Source organism: Heptranchias perlo, chromosome 20 (assembly GCF_035084215.1).
Source record: "Heptranchias perlo isolate sHepPer1 chromosome 20, sHepPer1.hap1, whole genome shotgun sequence".
Taxonomy (NCBI): domain Eukaryota; kingdom Metazoa; phylum Chordata; class Chondrichthyes; order Hexanchiformes; family Hexanchidae; genus Heptranchias; species Heptranchias perlo.
The window spans coordinates 11537067-11559195 of NC_090344.1; the positions used below are offsets into that span (position 1 = coordinate 11537067).

At 44.5% G+C, this 22129-nt stretch overlaps 4 non-coding genes across 4 annotated transcripts; 1 reads left to right on the forward strand and 3 right to left on the reverse strand.

The window, feature by feature from the left end:
- Positions 1–232: 232 nt before the first annotated feature.
- Positions 233–303, reverse strand: trnag-gcc (transfer RNA glycine (anticodon GCC)). Its single transcript has one exon. It is a non-coding gene; the product is annotated as a tRNA-Gly (tRNA).
- A 7814-nt stretch (positions 304–8117) lies between these two features.
- Positions 8118–8199, forward strand: trnas-gcu (transfer RNA serine (anticodon GCU)). The gene has a single exon. It is a non-coding gene; the product is annotated as a tRNA-Ser (tRNA).
- Positions 8200–12583: 4384 nt separating this feature from the next.
- On the reverse strand, positions 12584–12672 carry trnap-cgg (transfer RNA proline (anticodon CGG)). The gene is given in 2 exon segments: positions 12584–12619; positions 12637–12672. It is a non-coding gene; the product is annotated as a tRNA-Pro (tRNA).
- Positions 12673–19288: 6616 nt separating this feature from the next.
- Positions 19289–19360, reverse strand: trnac-gca (transfer RNA cysteine (anticodon GCA)). The gene has a single exon. It is a non-coding gene; the product is annotated as a tRNA-Cys (tRNA).
- Positions 19361–22129: the final 2769 nt, after the last annotated feature.

A 22129-nucleotide genomic window follows, 5' to 3' on the forward strand; every position in this document is an offset into this window, starting at 1 on the left:
TGGAAATCTCTTCCACAAACAGCAGTTAATGCGAGCACAATTGTTAATTTCAAACCCGTGATTTATAGATTTTTGTTAACCAAAGGTATTTCGAGATATGGGACTAAGGCGGGGACAGGGAGTTCGGTCACAACTCAGCCATGATCTCATTGAGTTGCGGAACAGGCTGGAAGGATCAAACACCACACTCCTGTTCCGGAGTTCCTCCTTGGTGCAGAACGCAAAATGATCGTGCATTGGCCGGGAATCGAACCCGTGTCTCCCGCGTGGCAGGCGAGAATTCAACCCCTGAACCACCAATGCTGGCTTTTGTAGCAGTTGCATGTTTCTATATGGAATCCTGTCTGAACGAACATGGCGTTGACAGCTGCGATGGACGAGTGGTTGAAGCTGTGGTCTCAAAACTCCAATGTGGTTTTCCTGCCTCGGTTTGAATTCTGCTCGAAGCGCTCCTGTTCCAAGATCTCTTCAATGCTCAAATACATTAATTGGAATTAATTGACCACATTTACCTCTCTCCAAGCATTAGAGATACTTCAACGTGGCCGGTGCTTTTAATTGGGCGTCCAATCTTCTCTTCCAAGATTTCAAGACGGAGGATCAATATCTCCCAATCTGGAACTTAAATTCTGCTAGATTGCAAAGCCTGATATTTATACTCTTTATTTTCCTTGCATGCATCTCTCTATCTTTCCCTGTCTCTGTCTCTTGTCTCTCTGTGTGTCCCCTGATGGACTTCCCAGGCTTCCTTGAACGGCGAAGGCTGATCTCACCTGCAACACCAGCAGAGGAGGGTAAAAAAAAGGACTGAGACGGTTGGAAAAGTAAAGGTGAAACGCAGTTGCAGCAGCCAATGTCTACACACTTATGTCTCTTCGCTCTCACAGTGAAACAAAGCTCCAATTTGATTAAATATACTTATGGTAGAGTGTATATTATCACGATGCCGAATCAGACGGCAATCATATCATAGAATCATAGAAAGTTCGGCCACGGAAGGAAACCATTCTGCACATCGTGCCAGTGCAGGCCGAAAAATCGATACCGAGCCTCATCTCACTTTCCAGCGTTTGGTCCCGAATCTTGTTGGTTACGGATCTTGACGTGCATATTGAAGTTTTTATTTTTCAATGCGATGAGGGTTTCCGCATCTCCCACCCTTTCAGCCAGTGATTTCCCGACCCCCACCGCCCACTGGGTGGGAAATAAGTCTTCCGCTCCCCTCGAATCCTTCCACCAATTAACTTAGATCTATGTATCCTGATTATTGACTTCCCTGCTCAGTGAAATAGGTCCTTGCTTTCCACTCTATCCAGGCCCGTCAAAGTTTTATACACCTCAATTAAATCTCCCAACAGCCTCCTCAGTTCCAAAGCAAATAACCCCAGCCTATCCAATCTATCCTCAGAGCTAAAATTCTCCAGTTCTGGCAACATTGTCGTAAATCTCCTCTGTACCATCTCTAGTGCAATCACACCTTTCCTGTAATGTGGTGACCACAACTGTACGCAGTATTCTTGCTGTGGCCTAACTCTTGTTTTATAAATTTCTACCATAACCCCCCTGCTCTTATATTCTATGCCTCGGCTAATAAAGGAGAGTATCCTTTATGCCATCTCAACCACCTTATCTACCTGTTCTGCTACCTTCTGGGACCTGTGGACATGCACTGCAAGGTTCCGCTGTTTGTCTACACCTCTCAGTCTCCTCCCAGGCAATGTAGTTTCAGAGCAACTAATTCTGAAACGGCATACTTCATACTTCAAGTCGTACAGTAGAAACCAATTTGTTAAAGTGAGACCAATATTGGTCACTGGAAGTAGTTCATGTACAACTTGATATTGCTGTGCACCAGAATAGAAAACGAGATTGGATGGTGAGAAGAGGTCTGAAAGGATGGCCGATCGGCAGTGGGAGGCAGCGCACTTTTCAACTGGCTGCACAATTTCGCAATCAGCGGCTCGTGGGTCTAGGGTTATGATTCTCGCTTCGAGGTTTGCGTTAAATGATACATGCGAGATCTCAGCTTCAAATCCCGCACGACCCCTCCTGTCTCATTGCTTTACGTGAAAATTCAGCAATTAGCTTCCGACATCTTTTCGGTGTTGCTGTTGGGAGAATTGATTTTTTTCCAGAGAATGTTCGAGCTCCAGAGGACAGGGTGCGGAAGTTTCCAAGGCGCAACACACGTGAAGGAGCGGGTGAGTGGGACGAACTGGATCGCTCTTCCAATGAGCCGGCACGGGCTCGATGGACCGAATAGCCTCCTTCTGTGTTGTAACCATTTTATGATTGTATGATTCTATGTATTCTCTTTATTTTCTTTGCATGCATTTCTTTATCTCTCCCTGTCTCTGTCTCTTGTCTTGTCCCCTGATGGACTTCTCAGGCTTCCTTAAACGGCGATGCCTGATCGAACCTGCAACACCAGCAGAGAAGGTTAATGGAAGATTGAGGCAGGAGGAAAAGTAAAGGTGCAACCCCGCTGCTGCAGCTAATGTCTTCACATTTATTGCCCATCCCTAATTGAGCTTGAGAAGGTGGTGGTGAGCCGCCTTCTTGAACCGCTGCAGTCCGTGTGGTGAAGGTTCTCCCACAGTGTTGTTAGGAAGGGAATTCCAGGATTTTTACCCAGCGACGATGAAGGAACGGCGATATATTTCCAAGTCGAGATGGTGTGTGACTTGGAGGGGAACGTGCAGGTGGTGTTGTTCCCATGTGCCTACTGCTCTTGTCCTTCTAGGTGGTAGAGGGTGTGGGTTTTGGAGGTGCTGTCGAAGAAGCCTTGGCGAGTTGCTGCAGTGCATCCTGTGGATGGTACACACTGCAGCCACTGTGCGCAGGTGGTGAAGGGAGTGAATGTTTGGGGTGGTGGCTACGTTTCCAATCAAGCGGCCTGGTTTGTCCTGGATGGTGTCGAGCTTCTTGAGTGTTGTTGGAGCTGCACTCCTCCAGGCAAGGGAAGAGTATTCCATCAAACTCCTGACTTGAGCCTTGTTGATGGCGGAAAGGCTTTGGGGAGTCAGGAGTTGAGTAACTCGCCGCAGAATACCCAGCAGCTGAACTGCCCTCGCAGCCACAGTATTTATATGGCTCGTCCAGTTAAGTTTCTGGTCAATGGTGACCCCCAGGATGTTGATGGTGGGGGATCCGGCGATGGTAATGCTGTTGAATGTCAAGTGGAGGTAATTAGACTCTCTCTTGTTGGAGATGGTCATTGCCTGGCACTTAACTGGCGCGAATGTTACTTGCCACTTATGAGCCCAAGCATGGATGTTGTCCAGGTCTTGCTGCATGCCGGCTCGGACTGCTTCATTATCTGAGGGGTCGTGAATGGAATTGAACACTGTGCAGTCATCAGCGAACATCCCCATTTCTTACCTTATGATGGAGGGAAGGTCATTGATGAAGCAGCTGAAGATTCTTGGGCCGAGGACACTGCCCTGAGGAACTCCTGCAGCAATGAACTGGGGCTGAGATGATTGGCCTCCAACAATCACTATCATCTTCCTTTGTGCTAGGTATGACTCCAGCCACTGGAGAGTTTCCCCCCTGATTCCCATTGACTTCAATTTTACGAGGGCTCCTTTGTGTCACACTCGGTCAAATGCTGTCTTGATGTGAAGGGCAGTCACTCTCACCTCACCTCTGGAATTCAGCTCTTTTATCCATGTTTGGACCCAGGCTGTAATGAGGTCAGGAGCCGCGAGGTCCTGACCGAACCCAAACTGAGCATCGTTGAACAGGTTATTGGTGAGTAAATTCCGCTTGATTGGACTGTCAACGACACCTTCCATCACTTTGCTGATGATTGAGAGGAGACTGGTGGGGCGGTAATTGGCCGGATTGTATTTGTCCTGCTGTTTTGGACAGGACATACCTGGGCAATTTTCCACATTGTCGGGTAGATGCCAGTATTGTAGCTGTACTGGAACAGCTTGGCGAGAGGCGCAGCTAGTTCTGGAGCAAAAGTCTTCAGTACTACAGCCGGGATGTTGTCGGGGCCCACAGCCTTTGATGTATCCAGTGCACTCAGCCGTTTCTTGATATCACGTGGAGTGAATCGAATTGGCTGAAGACTGGCTGCTATGAATGCTATGGGGAGGAGGCCGTGATGGATTCATCCACTCGGCACTTCTGGCTGCAAACGCTTACAGCCTTGCCTTTTGCACTCACGTGCTGGACTCCTCCATCATTTAAGGATGGGGATGTTTACAGAGTTTACAGAGCCTCCTCCTCCCGTTAGTTGTTTAATTATCCACCACCATTCACAATTCGTTGTGGCAGGACTGCCGAGCTTTGATCTGATCCTTTTGTGGATTCGCTTAGCTCTAATCTTTAGCATGTTGCTTCCGCTGTTCAGCATGCATTTAGTCCTGAGTTGTAGCTTCACGAGGTTGGCACCTCATTTTTAGGTATGCCTGGTGCTGCTTTTGGCATGCTCTTCTACACTCCTCATTGAACCAGGGTTGATACCCTGGCTTGTTGGTAGAGTGAGGAATATGCCGGGCCATGAATTTACAGATTGTGCTGGAGTACAATTGTGCTGCTGCAGGAAAGCCACACAGCACCTCATGGAATGCCCAGTTTTGCGCTGCTGGATCTGTTATGAATCTATCCCATTTAGCACGGTGGTAGTGCCACACAACACGTTGGATTGTATCCTCAGTGCGAAGACAGGACTTCGTCTCCACGAGGCCTATGCAGTGGTCACGCCTACCAATACAGTCATGGACAGATGCATCTGCGACAGGTAGATTGGTGAGGACGAGGTCAAGTTGGTTTTCCCCTCGTGTTGGTTCATTCACCATCTACCGTGGGCCCAATCTTGCAGCAATGCCCTTCAGGTTTCGGCGAGTAGTGCTGCTACCGAGCCACCTTTGGTGATGAACATTGAAGTCCCCCAGCTACCCTCAGTGCTTCTTCCAAGTGGTGTTCAACATGGAGGAGGACTGATATCAGCTGCTGAGGGCTGGTCAGTAGATGGTTTCACTTGCCCATGTTTGACCTGATGCCATGAGGTCCACAGTCAAGGTTGAACACTCCCATCCTGACTGTATATCACTGTACCGCCACCGTCTGGTCTGTCTGTCCTGCCGGTGGGGCAGGACATACCCAGGGATGGTACATAAGAACATAAGAAATAGGCGCCGGAGTAGGCCAATCGGCCCCTCGAGCCTGCTCCGCCATTCAATAAGATCATGGCTGATCTGATCCGAACCTCAAATCTCAATTCATGTCCAATTTCCTGCCCGCTCCCCGTGACCCCTAATTCCCTTTACTTCTAGGAAACTGTCTATTTCTGTTTTAAATGTATTTAATGATGGTGATGGAAGAGTCTGCGGACTTTGGCTGAAAGGTATGAATCTGTGAGTGTGGCTATGTCAGGCAGTTGCTTGACAAGTCTGTGGGACAGCTCTCCCAATTTTGGCACAAGTCCCCAGATGTTCGTGAGGAGGACTTTGCAGGGTCGACTCGGCTTGCTTTGAGCCTTTGTCGTGTCTGGTGCCTGGTGGCCCGTCCGGTTTTATTATGACTTTTTTTTAATCGAGGTTTTACAACTGAGTGGCTTGCTTGGCCATTTTAGAGGGCAATTAGGAATCAACCACATTGGTCGCTGTGGGTCTGGAGTCACATATAGGCCAGACTGGGTAAGGACGGCAGGTTTCCTTCCCTGAGGGGCTTGAGTAAACCAGATGGGTTTTTATAACAATCCGGTCGTTTAATGGCCTCCATTACTGACACCGGTATTTTAATTCCAGGTTTTATTTTTCATTAATTGAATTGAAATTCTCCAGCTGTCATGGCGGGATTATGAACTCGTGACCTCGGATAATGAGTCCAGGCCTCTGGTTTATTAGCCATTAGCATAACCACTCTGCTTCTGTATCTCTTCGCGCTCCACTAATTCACTCTCTTTTCATTCCTCTTATTTCGTGCTTTTTCTTTCTGCCTCCAGCACCTTTGTCTGTGTCCTGTTTTTGTTCTCTCATGTGTCTCTGCTGGATGATCCAAATTTCCGACCCGCCGCTTCTTCCAGCTTTTTCTTCCTTCCACAATCATGGTCCATTTCATTGAGACTTTACTGCGGCCTTGCCTACTCCAACATTCACTTTCACATTCTTACGCCTTTAAGTTTGCTCCACATCGACCGCTGTTTCTCGGGGGCACATGTTCCGTTCACACCAATGTTCATTTGTGCCTTGAAACCAATCGATACATTTCGATCTGCGTGACTGTTCCAGAGACAAGCACTGAGAAAGCAGGGCAGGCATTCGGAAGGACAGCGGCATACTTTTCCGTGAAATTTCCGTGGTGTATCTTGTGACACGAGGGATGTTAACTGAAGAACTGGGTTTTGTTTTCATGGTCGTTGGCGCTTTTCACCGAGCAGTTGATGTGCGGGAGAGACGGGCGGCGCTGCACAGCTGCGAATGACGGCTGAAAGGTGCACTTTTGGCAATCTGAGCGGTGCAGTCAGGTCGGAAATGTTCCGCTTGATCTTAATAGGTCTGTGGAAATGTCCGATTGAAAAGGAATGAGGAGAAATGAGAAGAGCGGGAATGGTGAAAAAGTGTGGATGACAGGAGGTTGGCCGTGAGCGAAAGGTCCTTTGAATGTCCGGCGCGGAGGGGATTTTGTTCAGAAACGACAGACCTCAAAGCGCGTGGGGAAAGTGAAGTGTGAGCTTTGTCCTTGGGTCAAATTGGGTGTTTTCAGGAAAACATCCATTGTAAAATCACAAAAATGAAAACAGAAAATACTGGAAACACTCAGCAGGTCAGGCAGCGCCTGTGGAGAAAGAACCAGAGGTCAGGTTTCAGCCCTCTGAACTTTTTCATCAGAAATGGGCAGACTGGTATGCAGGAGAGTAGCTGAGCTGTCTGAGATGCTGGAGCCAATTTTTCGATTATGTTGGTTGGAATCTCACCTCGACCACAATCAGGAGAGCTGTTTATTTTGGCCGCCTCACCTAAAAATCTTCTTTCCAAAGAAGTGCGTTTCCGCATTGCTGGCTTGCATCTGTTTGCACAAATCAGCAAAGTCTGAATTGCCACCCAAAATGTTTCTTGCACGGAGGTGTTGGGAGTGTAAGGGGTGATCCAGGTGAAGTATCAATCAAAGTGCGCAATGGCCCCCTGGTAAACGAAGTACCTCTTATGGTGAGCATAAGATGAAAGATATGGACCATAATTATGTATTTCTTCTTTGCATCACACTAGGATTTATTATCAGGCAATGGACATGAGCAGGTCGATTTACGTCATGCTCCGGTCGCTTTGCATCGCCCCCTGCACATAGAATAGAATCATAGAAAGGTTACAGCATGGAAAGAGGCCATTCGGCACATCGAGTCCGTACCGGCTCTCTGCAAGAGCAATCCAGCTGGACCCCACCGCCCCACCGCGCCCTTTCCCTGTAGTCCTGTATTTTTTTCCTCGTTTCAAATACTTATCCAGTTCCCTGTTGAAGGCCATGATTGAATCTGCCTCCACCATACCCTCGGGCGGTGCATTCCAGATCCTAAACACTCGCCGTGTAGAAAAGTTTTTCCTTATGTCACCTTTGGCTCTTTTGCCAAACACCTTAAATCCTCTGGTCCTTGACCCTTCCGCCAATGGGAACAGTTTCTGTCTATCTACTCTGTCCAGATCCTTCATGATTTTGAATACCTCTATTAAATATCCTCGCAACCGTCTCTATTCCAAGGAGAATAACCCCAGCTTCTCCAGTCTATCCATGAAACTAAAGCCCCTCATTCCTGGAATCGTTCCAGGAATCCCACAGAATCAACATCCTGGTGGTCACCATGAACCAGAAAGTTAACTGGACCAGCCACCTAAATACTGTGGCGACAAGAGCAGGTCAGAGGCTGGATATTCTGCGCCGAGTGACTCACCTCCTGACTCCCCAAAGCCATCCCACAAGGCGCAAGTCAGGATTATAATAGCATACTCATGTGATGGTCACCGATATGAAATGTTATCTCTGTATCGATATCTAAAGATTCTGCCTGACCTGTTGAGGATATCCAGCATTTCCTTTTTTATTTCAGTTTGGCAACACAGCCAGTATTTTCATTTTGAATAAAGGAGCTTTCGCGAGTTTGCGCATGCGACGAGGTGGCCGAGTGGTTAAGGCGATGGACTGCTAATCCATTGTGCTCTGCACGCGTGGGTTCGAATCCCATCCTCGTCGGTGATGTATTTAATCTTGTTTATTTCATCCAGAAAGTCGGATCCCTTCTCGAAACTGCAGACGGAGGTTTTTGCATTGTTTGCTGAAATCAGCAACAGTTCCAACCACAGTTCCTGATCTTAACAAACCCTCTGTGTGAAAAAAAATCTTTTAGATTCCTCTCTAGTTATTTTGCCAAATATTTTAAATCTATGACCTTTGGTTAGCGACCCACTTGCCAGAGGAAACAGTTTCTCCCTACTTGCTCTTTCAAAACTCCTCATTATTTTGAATACCTCTATTAGGTCTCCCGTTAATCTTCTCTGCTGTAAGGAGAATAATCTCAGCTTCTCCAATCTCTCCAAATAACTAAAGTCCCTCATCCCTGGTATCATCCAGGCCAACCTGCTCTGAATCCTCTTCAATCCCTTTTCATCCTTCTTATAATATGTTGCCCAGAAGTGTAATATACATTCCAGCTGAGGCCTAACCAGTTGTTTGTAAAGGTTTAGTGTGACTTCCTTGTATTTAAATTCAATGCCCCCATTTACAAAGCCAAATATCCCATACGCTTGTTTAACGATCTTATCAACTTTCCCTGTTTTGTGAATATGCTCCCCCAGGTCCCTCTGCTCTTGGAACCCCCCATAAATTGTTCCATTTCGATTATACTGCCACTTCTTGTTCTTCTTCCAAAAGTGCATCACTTCACACTGATCGGCGTTAAATCTGTCACGTGACTGCCCATTTCACCAGTCTGCCTCTGTTCTCCTGAAGTCTGCTGCTATCTTCCTCACTATTTTCTACGTTGCCAAGTTTTGTATCATCCGCAAACTTCGAAACTGTACTCCCTATTCCTACCTCCAAGTCACGTATATATAACAAGAAAAGCAATAGTCCTAATACCGATCCCACTGCATATTTCTCTCCAGTCAGAAAAACATCCGTTCACCACTGCTCTCTGCCTCCTATCCTTTAGCTAATTACGTGCTCACGTTAACACCGGTCCTTTAATCCCACGTGCTTCTAGTTTTCGAATAAGTCTGTTATGTGTTAATTTCTAAAATGTGTCCTCAAAATAACTGTAACCCCGTAATTTTATTGTTAAGCAATGAGAATACAGATATTAAGACCGAGTGCGAGATCGGGTTCATTCCCATTACCAGAAGGTGACGGGACCCGAGGAGGTGAAAACCCATCTGGGTTTATATTTTCCATAAACGGAGACGAAAATCGCAAAGCTCATCCCGTCGAAATCCAACAAATGGACTGAAGATCTGACATTCTGGAAACCCGGGCGTTCCAGAAACCCTTCTGGAACGCCTGGGTTTCCAGACCTGGCTGTTCAAAGAAGCACGATAAGTCCATCAGGGGGAAACACAGAGAGAGAAGAAACGCAGACAGAGATAGAGAGATACATGCAAAGAAAAATAGTATAAATCTCCAAATTCTGTGATTGAACAGAATTTAAGGTGCAGCTTAAAGGCAATTCGTCGCATATCGTGAAATCTTGTAAGGAATCTTACAAGACCAGGTTATAGTCCAACAATTTTATTTTAAAATCACAAGCTTTCGGAGATTATCCCCTTCGTCAGGTGAGTGAGTGAATAAGAGGTTCTCAAATCATATATCTTATATTAAATCTTGGAGGTAGACATATGGCTGGATAATATTGTTATTTCTGGGAGAAACAAGCACCGCTTGGTAATTACAGCTCTTATTTATTTAACCATTGTTTACAGTAGCAGTATGAACTGGTTTTGAACCCCCCGTGAATTTCAAGTCCATGTTTGACCTACTTATTCAGTCACAGGAATTCTGCCAGACTGCATGTTCCAGACATGTATCCAACGTTACACGTGCAGTCTGCAGCCGTGTGTGCATTGGTGGTTCATTGTGGAACCCTTGCCTTCCGGCGGTAAACCATGAGTTTGTTTCCAGGACAATGCAGCATCCTTTACCTTTTGTATTCTGTGCCCTTGAGATCGCCTGAATTGGGATAAATTCATGTGCCGGCTTCAATCTGTCCAACTTCTTGAAAGATTATCTTCATTTCGTCTCCGTGTGTTGCGTGGACAAACCCTTTGCATTCTGTCCTCTGGTGAGCAAACATACTCTGCTGGAGATAAGTCAAACCTGCCTTCTGCACCGCTGAAAAGATGTGAGAAGCCAACTGGTGATTTTTGACTAAAAATGGGGACACAACGAGGCTCATCCGGGATTTGAACCAATGAAACTCCCTGAGCGAGAATCAGACCCAAAGACAAACTGGCAACAGAGCCGTGCAGCCACTGTAAAATTTCGCTGCCACGCAGCCGATCCGCCATCCTTTCAGAAGGCTCTGTCTACACAATCCCGCTTTCTTGTACAATGTCAAGTTCTACACTAATTGTATCATATCAAAAATGTCAAATTTGTTTTGAATGTACGACTTGTATTATCAAGTAACACTTTACAGAATGAATTACTCTGAAACGACATTGTCGTCTGTCTCGGCATCGTCATAGTTTACACTCCACCATAAGTACACTTTACTCAAATTGCTGCTTTCATTCACTATGAGAGCGAAGATCCATGAATGTGGATACATTAGCTACCAATTTATCAGCTGGGTTGCACCTTTCCTTTTCCTACTGTCTCAGTCTTTTTTTTCCTTTCACATTCTCTGCTATTGTTGCTGGTGAGATCAGCTCTCGCCGTTCAAGGAAGCCTGAGAAGTCCATCGGGACAAAGCAGAGAGACAAGAGACAGAGACAGGGAGAGATAGAGAGATGCAGACAAAGAAAATAAAGAGTAAAAATGTCAGGTTTTGCAAACTAGCAGAATTTAAGTTACAGATTGGGAGAGATTCCTTCTCGGGTCTTGAAATCTTGCAAGAGAAGATCCAACACTAATTAAAAGCACCGGCCACGCTGTAGAATCTCTCATTCTGGGAGAGAGATAAATGCGGTCAATTAACTCCAAGTTAATCTATTTCAGCACTGAAGTGATCTTGAAACAGTTGCTCTGCGAGCAGAATTCAAACCTGCGCAGGAAAACCTCAATTGAATTTTGAGTCCAACGCTTTAAACACTCGACCACCGCAGCTGTAAACGGCATGTTCGTTCAGATCGGATTCCAAATGGACACTTGCCGCTATTAAGAACGCGCGCATTGGTTGTGCTGGGGTCGAATTCTCACTTCTTATGCGGGAGACTTTGGTTCGATTTCCGGCCAATGCAGAATCATTCTCACCAATGAGGAGCTGAGGAATATAAGTATGCCATTTCTCCCCTCGAGCCTGTTCCGCAATTCAAACAGATCATAGCTGATATGTGACCGAACTCCATATAATCGCCTTAGCCCCGTATCGCTTAATAACTTCAGTTAACAAAAATCGATCAATCTCAGGTATAAAATTAACAATTCAGCTCGCATCAACTGCCGTTTGCGGAAGAGAGTTCCAAACTTCTACCTCCCTTTGCTTTGGAGAAGTGTTTCCCAACTTCACTCCTGAAAGTCCTGACCCTAATGTTGAGGCGATGTCCCCAAGTCCTCGACATCCCAGCCGGCGGAAATAGTTTTTCTCGATCTACTCCATCAGTTCCCCTTAATATTTTGAAAAGTTCGATCAAATCAGCCCTTAATCGACTAAATTCGAGGTAAACCCCAGTTTGTGTAAACTTTCCGCCTAATTTAACCCTTGGTGTCCAGGTAACATTCTAGTAAATCGACGCTGCACTCACTCCACAGCCAATATATCCTTCCGAAGGTGCGTTGCCCAGAACTGAATACAATACTTCAGGTGTGGTCTAACCAGAGCTTTGTATAACTGTATCATAATGCCTATCCCCTTGTATTCTAGTCGTCTAGATATAAAGACCAACATTCCATTAACCTTTTTGATTATTTTTTTTACCTGTCCATGACATTTTAATGATTTATGTACATGGACCCCGAAGTCTTTTTGGACATTCACTTTTTCGAGCTTTTCACCATTTAGAAAGTACTCTGATTTATCCTTCTAGGTCCAAAGTGGATGACCTCACACTTGACTAAACAGATATCGATTTGACACAATTTTACCCAGTCATTCATTGTATTAATGCATCTCTGTAATTTTATGCTTTCATCTGCACTGCTTACAATGCTGCCCATCTTGGCGTCATCGGCAAACTTGGATATGTGGCTTTCTATCCCGCCATCTAATATCCGCCTGAATTGGGAAAAATGCAAATTCAGTTTCAATCTCCTCATCATCTTGAGACATTTTATTTGCTTTCTGTGTGTTGCGCCGATGAATCTTCGGCATTCAGTCAACTGGAGCTCAAACATGGTCTGGAAAGAATTCAGTTCCACCAACAGCAACACTGAAAAGATGTCAGAAGCCAATTGGTGACTTTTCACTAAAAGGAGCAACACAGGAGGGCTCGTCCGGGATTTGAACCCGGGACCTCTTGCATATTATTCAATGAAACACCCGAAGCAAGAATCATACCCCTAGACCAACGAGCCGCTGTTTGCTCAATTGTGCAGCCAGTGCAAAAGTATATTGCGTCCCACAGCCGATCGGCCATCCTTTCAGACCACTTCTGTCCATCCAATCTCGTTTTCTATTCCAGTGTACAGCAATATCAAGTTGTACACTAACTATTTCCAGTCCCCAATATTAGTCTTCCTTTACCAAATTGGTTTCGAGTGTACGACTTGAGTTATCAAGTAAGACGTTTCAGGATTAATTGCTCTTAAACTACATTGCTTGCGAGGATACTGAGAGGTGTGTCGATTTACGGCACGCTCTGTTCCCTTTGAATCGCCTCCAACACATAAAGTTGAATCATCGAAAGGTTACAGCACGGAAAGAGGCCATTTGGCCCATCGAGTCCGTGCTGGCTCTCTGCAAGAGCGATCCAGCTAGAAACACTCCCTTGCCTTTCCCCGAAGCCCTGCATTTTTTTTCCTTTCAAGTACTTATCCAGCTCCCCTTTCAAGGCCGTGATTGAATCTGCCTCCATCACATCCTCGGGCAGTGCATTCCAAATCCGAACCTCTCACTGCGTGAAAAAGTTTTTCCTCATGTCACCTTTGGTTATTTTGCCAATCACTTTAAATCTATGTCCTCTGGTTCTTAACCCTTCCGCCAATGTGAACAGTTTCTCTCCTTCTGCCATGTCGAGATCCTTCATGATTTGAATACCTCTATCAAAACTCGACAAAACCGTCTCTGTTCCAAGGAGAGCAACCCCAAATTCTCCAGTCGATCCATGTAACTAAAGTCCCTCATTCCTGGAATTATGCTAGTAATTTTTTTCTGCACCCCCTCTCAGGGCTTCACCTTTGTAAAACACTGGTTTGGCCTCAACTGGAGTATTGTGTCAAATTCTGGGCACCACGCTTTGGGAAGGATGTGAAGGCCTTAGAGAGGGTGCAGAAAATATTTACTGGAATGATTTCAGGGATGTGGGACTTCAGTTACGTGCATAGACTGGAGAAGCTGAGGTTGTTCTCCTCAGAGCAGAGAAGGTTGAGACGAAATTTGATGGAGGTCTTCAAAACCATGAGGTTTCTTGCAGAGTAGATAGAGATAAACTGTTTTACGCATTGAGTTGTTAGAATCTGGAATGCATTGCCCGAGGAGGTCGTGGAGGCAGATTCAATAATGGCCTTCAAAAGGGAACTGGATAAGTACTTGAAGGGAAAAAATTGCAGGGCTACGGGGATAGGATGGGGGAGTGTCACTGGGTTGCACTTGCAGGGAGCCGTCCCGCGCCCGATGGGCCGAATGGTCTCCTTCTGTGCTGTAACCTTTCAATGATTCTATATGTTAAGTCAATACATCCAATTGCTGGTTACGGAACAGAAATGGGTCTTTATGAATGGAAAACTTTGTAAATTACAGAATTTACATCCTAGCCATGAAATAAGAGGCTGTGAGTGTCCAAAGTGTGTAATTTCCGGGAAACAAAAGTGGAAAATTCTCCATAAACTACTTTTGGTCGTCAAATGCAGTCAGAAAGTGCAGGCGACGGAACTGTGACCGTCTTTCGCAATGATATTTATAAACCTTATTATGTTGTGATCGCTCGTGCCTAGATGTTCCCCAACGTTTACTTCTCTTATCTGTTCCATTTCACTTCCCATTACGAGATCCAGCAGTGATTCCTCTCTTGTCTGCCTGTCTCCCTTTTGTCATTTCATCGCTCCTGTCTTCTCTCCCTGCTTCCCTCTCGCAATCACTCATTCATCCACTCACTCACTTATTCACTCACTCACTCACCCATTCACTCACTCAATCACTCACTCACTCACTTACTCACGCACTCATTCGCTCACTCACTCAATCACTCACTCACTCATTCACTCACTCATTCACTCATTCGTCCACTCTCCTTTGTATCCTCTCCAGTACAATTACATTGTTTCCTGTAATATGGTGATCAGAACTGTATGCAGTACTTAAGCTGTGATATAACCAGTGTTTTATACCGCTCGAGCATAACGTCCCTGCTCTTATATTCTATGCCTCGGCGAAGAAAGCAAATGCACTCCAAGGTCCCTCACGTCCTCTACCTCTCAGTATCATTCCATTTATTTTGTATTCCATTGCCTTGTTTGCCCTGCCCAAATGCATCACCTCACACCTGTCCGGATTGAATTCAATTTGTCAATTTTCTGCCCACCTGATCAGTCCGTTGATATCTTCCTGCAGTCTACAGGTTTCCTCCTCACTATATATTCATGATTTTAACTTAAATTTAGGGGGCATGATAAAGAAGTTTGCAGAGAATACAAAAGTTGACCGTCAATTTTTGTATCCTCAGCAAACTTCTTTATCATGCCCGTACATTTAAGTTAAAATCATTAAGAAATACCAGGAAAAGCAAGGGACCTTATGGTGAGCCATGCGGAACCTGACTGCAAATAGCCTTCCAGTCATAAAAACTCCCGTCGACCATTGCTAGAATCCTTGTGGACGACATCAAATGCACTGCCGTCATTGACAATCCTTGTTACCTCCTCAAAAAATTCAATCAAGTCAGTCAGTCACGACCTTCCCTTATAAATCCATCTTGACTGTCCTTCATTAACCCGTTCCTTTCTACGTGATGGTTTAACGTGTCACTCAGAATTGATTCCAAAAATTTGCCCACCACCGAGGTAAAACTGATTGGCCGATAATAACTCGGTCTATCCTTATCTCCCTTTTTAAATAACGGTAAGACACTAGCAGTCCTCCAATTCTCCAGCACCACGCCTTATCCAGGGAGGATTGGAAGATGATGTTCAGAGTCTCCGTTATTTCCTCCCTTGCTTCTTTTAACAGCCTGGGATACATTTCATCCGGCCCTGGGGATTTATCTACATTCAAAGATGCTAATCTCCTTAATACTTCTTCTCTCAACATGTTTATTCCATCCAATGTTTCACACTCCTCCTCCTTAACTGCAATTACACTACAAAACATAAAAGATAATTGATAAACTAATCAAACTTAGAGAGGAAAGGACCCCCAGTCAGGATCGATTGCAGCCGCGCATGTTAATAGACATTAGGGAAGAGATAGCAGAGATATTCTTTCATATGTGTAAACATTCATGAGAAAAGGGAATATTGTTAGAGGTCTGATGGACAGCAATCCTATTCCTAAAATAAAACAAGGGAGATAGAACAAGCCCAGAGAGCAACAAAACAGTGAGTTTATAATCGGTGTTAGTGTAGATAATGGAATGATTACTCTATGATGCAACAGAAAAAAAATCTAGAAAACTAAATTATAATAAATAATAGACAGCACGGATTTCAGAAAGGAAGGTCATGCTTGAGCAATCTTATTGAATTCTTTGAAGAAGTAACAGAAAAAATAGACATGGCTGATGCAGCAGTCGTAATAAATTTGGATTTTCAAAAAGCCTTCGATAAGGTTCAGCATTTTCAACTCATATCTAAGGTCTGAGGATGTGGAGTCAGTGCACAAGTATCAGAATGGATAGCAAGCTGGCTACAAAACAGAAAACAGCGAGTAAGGGTAAGGGTCGTTATTCAGACTGACAATAGATGAGAAGTGGTATTCCACAGGGATCCGGGCTGAGACCACTAAGGGATACAATTGAAAACTAGATGATAAGCAGGAATAGAACCGTGGTTGGACCACACTTGAAGTAGTGTGAAAAGTTCTGGTCTCCAGATTATAAGAATATTAGAGAGGAATTGGCAAAGCAGCAAAAAAGATTCACAAGGATGATAATAGAACTCGGACTTATCAGGAAACACTTATCAGGAAAGGCTCAACAGGTTGAGCTCTTTTCTCTCGAAAAGAGAAGACTGGGGGATGACCTGATAGAGATCTTTAAGATAATTAAAGGGTTTGGTAGGGTAGACGTCGTCAGAATGTTTCCATTTGAGAGGGAGACCAAAACGAGAGGTCATAAATATGAGCTAATCACGAATAAATCCAATCGGAATTGAAGAGAAACATCTTTACTGAAAGTTTGGTAAGAATGTGAAACTCCCAACAAAACGAATAGTTCAGGCGAATGGCATAGATGCTTTAAAGGGGAAGCAAGATAAGCAGATGAAGTAAAGGGCAGGGTGATCGTGTGAGATGAAGTAGGGAGGGAGGAGGCTCATGTGGAGCGGAAACATCAGGATGGAACAATCGAGATGAGTGGACTTCTCAACTGCTGTCGGCATAACGTAACAGAACAGAAGCAAAAATCCAGCTTCTTCAGGGAGGGTACACTTACCCTACGCATCACACGATAAGCAATTACAATGCAAAGGGGTACCTGGATTTGAACCAAATACCTCATAATCTGAAGTCAAATGGTCTGCCACTGAACTACACCCCCACAACCAGCCCCGCTTCTTACACACACAAGGTAACGGAGCTCAGTACTTGGCAGTGATCAATGTTGAAAAACCAACATGAAAAGAAGCTTTATCAGTTATTCAGGGAGACAAATCACTCGGGCAATCAGTAATGTTTCATGAATAGAGTGAGTGACACTATTGTGTACAGATGCGATGCACAACCCAATATGGAAAGCATTGTCACTAAGCTTCAGTGAACACATCCTTACCAGAGAACACGGAACATGAAGCTCCAGACAAACGAAATCTGAATTTCAACCAGACTTTTCGCCAGCTGCAGTCAAATGCTCTCTCACTCTGCTCTGACCCCGCTCTTTACATCGTTACAGTCAACACAAGAAACACCAGGTTCAATGTGCAGTTTCACAAGATCATGCTATCAGTGCCATATATTCAAGTGTACAGAATATCGAATCAATGTAATAAATAAACATCCAGCAGGCATTTGCAAGAGCGGACAGGAGGAGATAGTGTGTGAAGTGACTGTAATATTTGTTAAGTCAATAGATTCATTTACAGGTTACGGAACAGAAGTGGGACTTAACGAAAGGGAAAGTGTGTAAATTGCATCCTGGCCATGAAATAAGAAGCTGTGAGTGTCGAAAGTGTGACGTCGCCAGGAAATAAAAGTGGAAAATGCTGAAAGCTTCTATTTGACCCGCGGATGCTCGCAGAGAGTGCTGGCAATAGGCGTGTGGCCGTCTTTCTCAATTATTATTTTAAACCTTATCACTAGTGCCTCGATATTCGCCTACACTTACTTCTATCTCCTCCGTTTCATTTCCCATTACTAGATCCAGCAGTGATTCCTCTCTTGTCTGCCTGTCTCTGTTTTGTAATTTTATCACTCCTGTCTGCTCTCCATACCTCCCTCTCGCTCTCACTCATTCAGTCACTCGCACAATCACGAACACGCTAATTCACTCACTCTATCCATCCCTCATTCCATCCTTCCCTCACTCCCTCCATCCCTCCCTCAGTCACTCACAAACTAACACCCTACCTCAATCCCTCCACCGTAAAAGATTGAGAAAGACATAAGTAAGACAAAGACCAAATTAATAGATTGGAAACAAATTATTTTTGATGGGGTGAGATTGGAACCTCGGAAGGTGAACTTGGAAAAAATCTTGACACAGATGGAGAACAGGTTTTGGGAAATATTTGAAACGGTGATCAATAGAGTTGAAGAGAACTATATTCCTCTAAAGAAAACAACAAATAGTCAATAATGAAACATTGTGGATGAATAAAGAGATAAGGGTAAAATTGAAATTAAACAAAGGCATCTTCGAATCACATGGACAATAAAGGAAAGGATGATAAAGGGGAAATGAAGATGTTAGGAAGGATGTCAAAAAGCAATCAGGAAAGCAGAAAGGAAATACAAGATTAAATTATCAAGAAATAGTCAATTATTCCACTGCAACGTCAATAACATCAGGATAGGGAAAGGGCCAACAAGCGATACACAATATAAGCTCAGAGGTAATAACAGTGAAATGGCTGGAATATTGAATAGTTACTTTGCCTCAGTATTTATCAGGGAGACTATACATGCTTAACATAACTTCTCCGCTTTTCAATTCTGTCTCCCTGGAAATGAACCCCAGTGCTTGGCTTGTTTTTATTTATGTCGTCGCCACTTTTAGTGATTTGTGTACCTGTAGTCCGAGATCCTTGGTTAAACCACACTTGGAGCACAGTGAACACTTCTGGTCTCCCTATTATAAAAAGGATATCGAGGAATTGGCGAAGGTGAAAATAATGATGATGCCAGAACTGAAAGATAATACCTGTCAGGATAGATTTAACAGGCTGATGGCTGACATGATGGAGGTCTTTGGATAATGAAAGGATTTGATTGGGTCGACGGAGAGAAAATGTTTCCACTCGTAGGGGACTCTAAAACTATCGGTTATAAGATAGTCACTAATAAATCCAATAGAGAATTCATGGGAAACTTCTTCACCAAAGAGTTGCAAGAATGTGGAATTCGCTACCTTAAGGAGCAGTTGAGGCAAATAACATCGATACATGAAATGGCAAACGAGATAAACACACGGGGCGAAAGGAATGGAAGAGTGTGCGGATGGGGGCAAATGAAGTCGGGAGGGAGATGTCTTGTGTGAAGCATGAAGACTGGCACAGACCCGTTGGGTCAAAAGGCCTGGACCTGTGCGGCAAACTCAATCGAAACAACGACAGCGACAGATTGCTGATTTTCTGAGTCCCCAAAAAGAAGCACTTAGAATGTGCAAGGGGGCGCCTGGATTCGAACCAGAGACCTCTTGATCTGCAGTCAAATGCTCTACCACTGAGCTACACCCCCACATCTGTTGACCACTCTTGCACGCACAATGTAATGGAGCTCAGTAGCTGGCTGTGACCAATGTTGATATTACCAATATGAAAAGAAGCTTCATGAGTTATTCTGGGAGACAAATAATTACGGCAATCAGAAATGTTTCATGAATGGAGTGAGTCACATTATTGTGTACAGATGCGATGCACGACCCAACTTGGAACGCCTTGTCTCTCGGCTTCAGTGAATACATCCTCACCACAGAACGCGGAACTCGAAGCACCAGCCAAACAACATCAGAATTTCAAGCAGAGGTCTTCAGCTTCTTTAAATCCTCTGTCAATGTGATCTGCCCCCATCGCTTTGGATACTTGCAGCCAACAAAGGCAGTGCCAGGTTCAATGCGTGGTTTTCCAAGATCATGCTATCAGTGCCATATATGTAAGTGCACAGAATATAATAAAGATGCATCCAGCAGGCATGTGGCAAGTGTGGCAGGAGGAGCTAGTGTGTGAAGCAACTGTAGTTAGGAGGCAATGATGGATCTGGTTCTAGGGAATGAGATAGTTAATGTGGAGCAAGTGTCCCTGGGGGAGCATTTAGGGAATAGCGAACAGAGTATCATGAGGTTTAGAATAGCAATGGAAAAGGAGAAGGAGTAATCTGGAGTAAAAACACTTAATTGGAAGAGGGTCAATTACAGAGGGTTGAGAACTGATCCGGCCCTGGTAAAATGGAATCAAAACTGTAATCGAGCAATGGGCGGCTTTTGAAGAGGAGGTTTTTCGGGTACAGTCTGTGTACATTCCCACAAGAAGCAACGAAAGCCAGAGCTCTCTGGATGACGTAGGACATAGAGAATAACATGAAGCAGAGGAAGTGGACGTATGGCAGATGTCAGGTTGATAATACAAGTCAGAACCAGGCTGAGAATGGAAAGTTCAGAGGTGAAGTGAAAAAGGAAACCACACTTGGAGTAACGTGAACAATTCTGGTCGACAGATTATAAGAAGAATAAAGAGGAATTGGCAAAGCTGAAAACAAGATTCACAAGGATGATTATAGAACTCGGAGCATATACTTCTCAGGAGGACTAAACAGGTTGAAGCTCTTTTCTCTAGAAAAGTGAAGACTGAGGGGTGACCTGATAGAGGTCTTTAAGATTTTGAAAGGATTCAATTGGGTGGCCAAGAAAAAAACGGTTCCATTTGTGAGGGAATTCAAGAGAATCTTCTTGACCCAAAGGGCGGTAAGAATGTGGAACTCGCCACCAAAAGGAATCGTTGAGGCAAATGGCATAGATGCTTTAAAGGGGAAGCTCGATGAAGAGATGAAAGAGAAAGGAATATATGGCAGATGGAACGAGATGAAATAGGGCAGGAGGTGACTCATGTGGTGCATAAATACCGGTAGTGACCAATCGAGATAGCTAACCTGTTTCTCTGCCGAAGCTTCAATGTAAACAACAATCCTGCTGCTACAAGGTATTCAGACTTACTGTATGAATCACAAAATCATTTAGAAAGAAGAGGGAGTATCGGGATTTAAACCAGTGATCGCTTGATTTATAATTAAACACTGCAATTAAGCAATGCACCCACTGACATCGTCCACAGACAAGGGAATGCAACAGAATTCAGTACCTGGCAGTCATCACTGTTGAAAGAACCAACCTGAAAAGAAGCTTCATCAGTTATTCTGGGAGACAAATAATTACAGCAATCAGAAATGATTCATGAACGGATTGAGTCACATTATTGTGTACAGATGCGTTGCACAAGCCAACATGGAAAGCCTTGTCACTAAACTTCAGTGAACACATCCTTACCACAGAACGTGGAACTGCAAGCACCAGACAAACGACACCTGAATTTCAACCAGATGTTTCTCCAGCAGCAATCAAGTGCTCTCTCACTGTGCTCTGCCCCTAGGTCTGTAGATCGTTACAGTTAACATAAGAAACAACAGGTTCAATGTGCAGTTTCACAAGATCATGCTCTCAGTGCCATATATGTAAGTGTACAGAATATCGAATCAATGTAATAAATAAACATCCAGCAGGCATTTGGCACGAGCGGACAGCAGGAGGTAGTGTGTGAAGTGACTAATATTTGTTAAGTCAACAGATTCATTTACAGGTTACGGAACAGAAGTGGGACTTAACGAAAGGGAATGTGTGTAAATTGCATCCTGGCCATGAAATAAGAAGCTGTGAGTGTCGAAAGTGTGACGTCGCCAGGAAATAAAAGTGGAAAATGCTGAAAGCCTCTATTTGGCCCGCGGATGCTCGCAGAGAGTGCTGGCAACAGGTGTGTGGCCGTCTTTCTCAATTATTATTTTAAACCTTATCACTAGTGCCTCGATATTCGCCTGCACTTCCTTCTCCTATCTCCTCCGTTTCATTCCCCATTACTAGATCCAGCAGTGATTCCTCTCTTGTCTGCCTGTCTCTCATTTGTAATTTTATCACTGCTGCCTGCTCTCCATACCTCCCTCTCGCTCTCACTCATTCAGTCACTCGCACACTCACGAACACGCTAATTCACTCACTCTATCCATCCCTCATTCCCTCCTTCCCTTACTCCCACCATCACTCCCTCACTCACTCACACACAAACTCCCTACCTCAATCCCTCCACGGTAAAAGATTGAGAGAGACATAAGTAAGACAAAGGCCAAATTAATAGATTGGAAACAAACTATTTTTGAGGGGGTGAGATTGGAACCTGGGAAGGTGAACTTGGAAAAAATCTTGACAAAGATGGAGAACAGGTTTTGGGAAATATTCGAAACGGT